This window comes from Physeter macrocephalus, unplaced genomic scaffold, assembly GCF_002837175.3.
Source record: "Physeter macrocephalus isolate SW-GA unplaced genomic scaffold, ASM283717v5 random_107, whole genome shotgun sequence".
Taxonomy (NCBI): Eukaryota; Metazoa; Chordata; class Mammalia; order Artiodactyla; family Physeteridae; genus Physeter; species Physeter macrocephalus.
In genome coordinates this window covers 1-5,630 of record NW_021145388.1, presented here as the reverse complement: position 1 = coordinate 5,630, position 5,630 = coordinate 1, and positions in this window count along the sequence as shown.

Below are 5,630 nucleotides of genomic sequence, written 5' to 3'. Positions count from 1 at the left end.
CTCCCGAGGCGGAAGCTCCTTCCGAAGCTGAGACCAGGTCTTGCTCAACTTCCCCCGCCCCCACCCGCCCTCGGCATTAAGTCCAGAGCTGGCGCAGATGACAGGAGGGTGCCTAGGCTTTGCTACTAGGAGAAGCCCTCACTGAGTGCCTGTGTGGGCGGCGGGGTCTCTGAAGGAGTTACAGGAGTCTCCTTTAGGGCAGACCCGGTAAAAACCCGCGATGCCTCTGTCCGCACGACACAGACCTTCCTGACGGGGCAGAACCTTGGTTCACACGGGTGCCTGCAGCGGACGCAGAGGAAAGCGCTCAAGATCTGGAGATTCGGCTGCGGGGTCAGCCTCCAGGACGGGGTTTCCTGGCCCGGGCCCTAGCCCGTCTGAGGCAGTTCTCAATAATGTAGTGACCCAGGCCCGGCCTTCTCACCTGTGAAATCACGGGCGGTGGGGTCCCTACAGCCAGAGGAGCCGAGTTCAGATCCTGACTCTGCTGCTTACTATCAATACCTATGTGGCCTTGGACAAATCCTTCAAGCTCCCTGGGCCTCAGGCTTCCTCCTCTTTAAAATGGGGGTAAAGGGACTTCCCTGGCGGTCCAGTGGTTAGGACTCCGCGCTCCCGCTGCTGGGGGCCTGGGTTCGATCCCTGGTCGGGGAACTGAGATCCTGCATGCCGCACAGAGCGGCCCAAACCAAATAAATAAATAAAATGGGGGTGAAAATAGGCCCTGTCTCTTGTAAGAAGGGCACGTGGCCCGGGCTCATAACTGTTAGCAGCTGCCATTGTAACTACTGCTGTTGTTACTATTATCACAGGAGGACCCTAATGTCTCCTCAACTTCGAGCCAGTCTCTCTACTTGCTCTCAGCCCAGAGAAGCTCAGCTTTGATTCCTGATCTCCCTCCTCTGCTGCAGCCTCTCCCCTGGCCCTGCTGCTCCCCTGGGGTGGGAAGAGCCATAGTCCCCTCGGCCCCAGGCGCCCACCCTGTAGCGTCCCTCAAGCATCTGCCCGGCAGCCGGGGCCAAAATTCCTGCACCTTCCTGCTCCCAGAGGCATTATCCACAGGACCCACCTAACTGGGACCTGCTGGGTGGGTGGGGCCCCGGCTGACCCCTGCTGGTGCCCAGTCACTCTGTCCTTCTGTCCTTCCCACCACTCGGTTGGGGTCTGGTTGCCCAGGTGGCCCCTTCGCCCTCCTCCAGATGCTGAAGACCTGGCCTAGCCTCCTGCTTCCGATTAGATGAACAAAACCATTGCGGGGGCCGGGGGGGTGAGACCTGCGCTCCAAGGTCCAGATGCCCCTTTCTTAGCCCTGGGCAGGCTCTTATCTCCCCTCCCCCCTGCCCCGCCCTCACCTTGAGGAGGCCTGGCTGGCCCGGAGAAGCAGAGTTTGAAGTGAGACTCAGGCCTGGCAGGAGGGGGACAGGGTCTGGACCTGTTGGGACCAGAATCAGGCAGTGGTGTTGGTCTCAGGGTGGGTCAAGACCCTGGCCCTTTACGGAGCTCCAGACCCCCCCACCCCACCCCACCCTCCTGGTGTTTATCACTGACCTGGATGGGGCTGGGAGGTAAGGAAACGGAAAGAGGGGGAGGGCCTCCAGAGGGCTGTGGATCATCCAGAGAAAGGCATCTCTCCTCCTCCCCATCCCCAAGGCCTTGCCGAGTGAGGGGCGGGCCAAAGCTGGAGGACTGACCCTCCGTAGCACGTGCAAGGACCATTTATTGTGCACCCACCGCATCCGCATCCCGGGAAGCTGTGGGGTGCAGAGAGGACGAGGCCAGGGCCCCCATGCAAAGAGCTGGCACTCTGTAGGGTAGATGGACTACAGGAGGCACTATGACGGGAAGATTAAGGCAGATAGCCATCCCGAGTCCTTTCCGTGATCCAGGTGCTGTGATAGGTTATCACATGTTATCCTTGAGACAACTCCAGAAGTGATACCATGATTATCATCTCCATTGTAGGGATGAGAAAACTGAGGCAAAGAGAGATGTAGGTAGAGCAGCTGGATAGAGCAGCAACCTAGTCACCATCTGACTGTAGACTTTGGCAAATGTTCCACACCCCTGAGCTCTGTGCTCACCCCTGGAACTCCAAGGAAAGCTCTGTAGGAGCCCCAGGAAGGGAGGGATTCCTGTGGGGGGGCGATGTCATGGATTTTTTTCCCATAGGAACATGGCACACTGCCCTGCCACGTGGGTGCGGGGATGCTTATCGCAGCCTTGGCTGCAACAGCAAGCACCTGTCCAGCCCGAGGGAAGGGTGTTAAATAGAGTAGGGGGATAATTTGTACTAATGTCACCCAGCTGTTAAAAGCAGGGAGCCCACTCTCTCTGTGCTGATTTGGAATACATCCAAGATACGTTAAGTGGGAAAGAGCAAGGTGCACGTTCTGTATAATTCCATTTACCTACATTTAAAGAGAATGTGCACGTATATGCTGGTAGATCCACAAAAACTTTCTGGAAGTATGTATGTGGAATGACCTCGCATTTGCAGGAGGGGGATGAAGACAAAAACAGAGACTTGCTTTTTATTTCATACCGTGTGCACATATTACTTTTATATAACTGACTGAAAAACACAGTCTAAAATTGTCTTTTAATGGGCCTGAAGTTGTAGAGAGGATCTTGACAGATAGGAAGGAGGAAAGGGAGTTTCAGGTGGAAAGAACAAGAAGGAAGGCCCAGGAGTGAGGACTCCTTGGTTATGGCAGGGAAACTTCTGGTCCCTCGGTTTGGCTGCATCACAGGATGTGTTGGGAGGATGATGGGCGGAGACAAGTCTGGGAAGGCAGGTGGGCGTGTGCTGGAGGCTCTGATGGATCAGGAGAAGGTGTTTTTATTTTATCTTGTGAGTAACGGAAGATTTTTTGTTTGTTTGTTTTTTGGGGTTTTTTTTTTTTGGCTGCGTGGCACTTGGGATCTTCGTTCTCCAACCAGGGATCAAACCCACACCCCCTGTATTGGAAGTGTGGAGTCCTAACCACTGGACCGCCAGGGAAGTCCCAATGGAGGGTTTTTTTAAACTGGGAAATTGCATCCTAATATTTTACACTCACGTAGCCCTCTGTGAAAAGTGCTTTGTCAGACATGATTACATTTTTTAATCTCGACAGCAATCCTGCAAGGTAGGTAGGGAGAGTTTTACAATGAGGAAACAGGCTTTGTGACTAAAGGCCACACACTCAGTTTTAAAATGAGAAGCTTTGTCCTTTGTATGCACTGCTTTGCAGGAAGGCAGCAGAGAGGAGCAGCCACCGGCCAGTTCCCCAACTCAGCAGAATGACAGGCTTCCTTTCATATCTGAGCAACCTCGAGGACCCCTCGTGACATTCAGATCAAGAAGATGAGATATCATGACCCTCGAGAGAAAAGGGCAAAGGACCCTGAAATCATACGTTCACAAACTCAAAAAGGCTCTGATGACATACCTTTCAAGGATGTCCCTGTTTTTGTCCTGGGGAGTAAAATATTAGGGGTCTCTTTGTTAGCTGAGATTTAAAAATTCTTAGAACACAGTGAAGTTCTATTGAATGAAGGGACGCTGACTTTCTTGTCAAGGTTCAGAGAGGTTTACGGCTATGCCTAAGGCCACACGCCTGGTGGAGCCCAGAGGCGGGTGCTGGACCCGAGGCCAACACTCTTTCCAGCCATCATGGACCGTACACAATGTCAGGCTGGTTTGGACGAAGATGGGGAGGCCAGTGAAGAGGCTACTAAGGGTTCAGAGACCCAGCCAGGAGGAGGGGCCCAGGAGAGCCAAATGGGGAGATCTGTTGAGAAAGGCATGCCCTCTCTCCAGAACTTGGTGGACACAAGACCCCAGATTTCCTTTCCATTTATGCCCCAGGTTTACCTCCTCTCACCCACGGGCTCCACGGGACAAAGTCAGGAGAGAATGGACTTGGCTGGGGTGAAGCTGAGGGGTTTCCCTGAGAAGGGAACCGGTATCTCCCGCTCACCTGCAGCTGGCGTTGATGGTGCAGAGTCGCCACCTAGTGTCTATAAGGGGTACTGCACCAAGGAACGCCACCTGTGATCACAAGAGCTCAGAGGAACCACTTCTCCTCTTGCTCCTTCTACCTGCCTTCTCCGCAGAAAACTTGGCAGTCCCGTCTAAGGTTACAGGCAGAAGGCCTCGGGCTCACTCTTAAGAGGGTCTGTGAGTCTTAGGAAGATGCTACAGCCTCTGTAACTCTTCTCCCTGCCATCCTGCCTGCCTTTCAGGTCATCATGGGACCCTCTATAGGGGCGCTCAGGTGCTGCTGCAAGACCCCAGGCACCCTGAGAGCTGCCTGCCACCCAAAAGAAGCGCCGGGGCATCCAGTGTCCCAGGGTCTGATGTGGTCAGACCTTGGGGCCCCGTCTCCTCCCCCACGGCAGCCTTGAAATCCCCACCTCCCTCCCAGCAGCCTTCTCCTAGCGCATGCTGTTCTCACCCCTTATCAGGGTCACCCTCTGGGTCATCCTTGTCTCAGCCAGGGTTTGGTCATTCTAACTGACCTTTGGGAATGGCCTTTGAATGTTACTCCAGAGACCATGTTACATCCCACATCCCAGCGGGGCTCAATCTGCAGACCTTGGATCGCTACTGCATCTTCCCTCCCCCTCCCCCCTGGGAGGGCCCTGTGGGCTGACGAAAGGGCACTGGCTTTGGTGGAAATACTCAGGTATACCCAACTCACCACTCACTAGCTGTTTGACTTGTGCCATCAGGCAGTTTACCTAAACTTGGGGCAACGAGGCCTCCCTAGGAAGACACCCTGCCCAGAAGCTCCACCCAGTGGCCATAAATGAAAAGATGGACAGATCTGGTGACATAAAAACTGCAAACTTCTGTGCCATAAAAGGCGCCCTAGACAAAGTTAAAAGCCAAGCATATGGGAGAAAATGTTTCCACTGAATGGAACTGATAAAGGACGGATATCTAGAAACGAAAAAAACGGGTCCACAAGTCAATCTTAAAATTGCAAAATAATCTAAGAGAAATGTGCATAAAGCCTAGGAACAGATAATTCATAGAAGAATCAGTAAAAATGGTCAATGAATGTAGGAGAAGAGGCCCAACCTTACCAGTAATTAGGGAAACACCAATTAAAACTACAATGAGGCCTAGCATCCAGATCTCAGCGTCTAGAAGGAAGGCACCACTGTTGGAACCAGGGCTCCCTGGAGAAATGGCTGCTCCAGGCCTGGGGCAGGGAAAGTGCATGGGGAGCCTGGGACATCTTGTTTGGGGCAAAAAGCAAGGCAGCTTTCAAAGATTAACGGGGTCATGTCAGAAGGACACGGGAACCAGCCGGAAGGGAGTCCCACTGGCCAAATTGTAACAATTTGAGGCTCAAAAAGAAAAATGATTGTTGGCCATCGAAATACGTCGGGCTGATGAAAAGCCATGTGCTCCTAAGGAACTCCAACAGTAGAAACCCAGAGAAAGCCTTGGGACCCCCATTGAGGCATTTACTAAATCAACATCTTGATGAGTACAAGGTGTGTTGAGGGAGCCGCCGGCTTCCCTACGGAGTCTTGGTAGAATCAAGACGTGAAATAGGGACTTCCCTGGCAGTCCAGGGGTTAAGACTCTGCTCTTCCAATGCAGGGGACACAGGTTCGATCCCTGATGGGGGAAC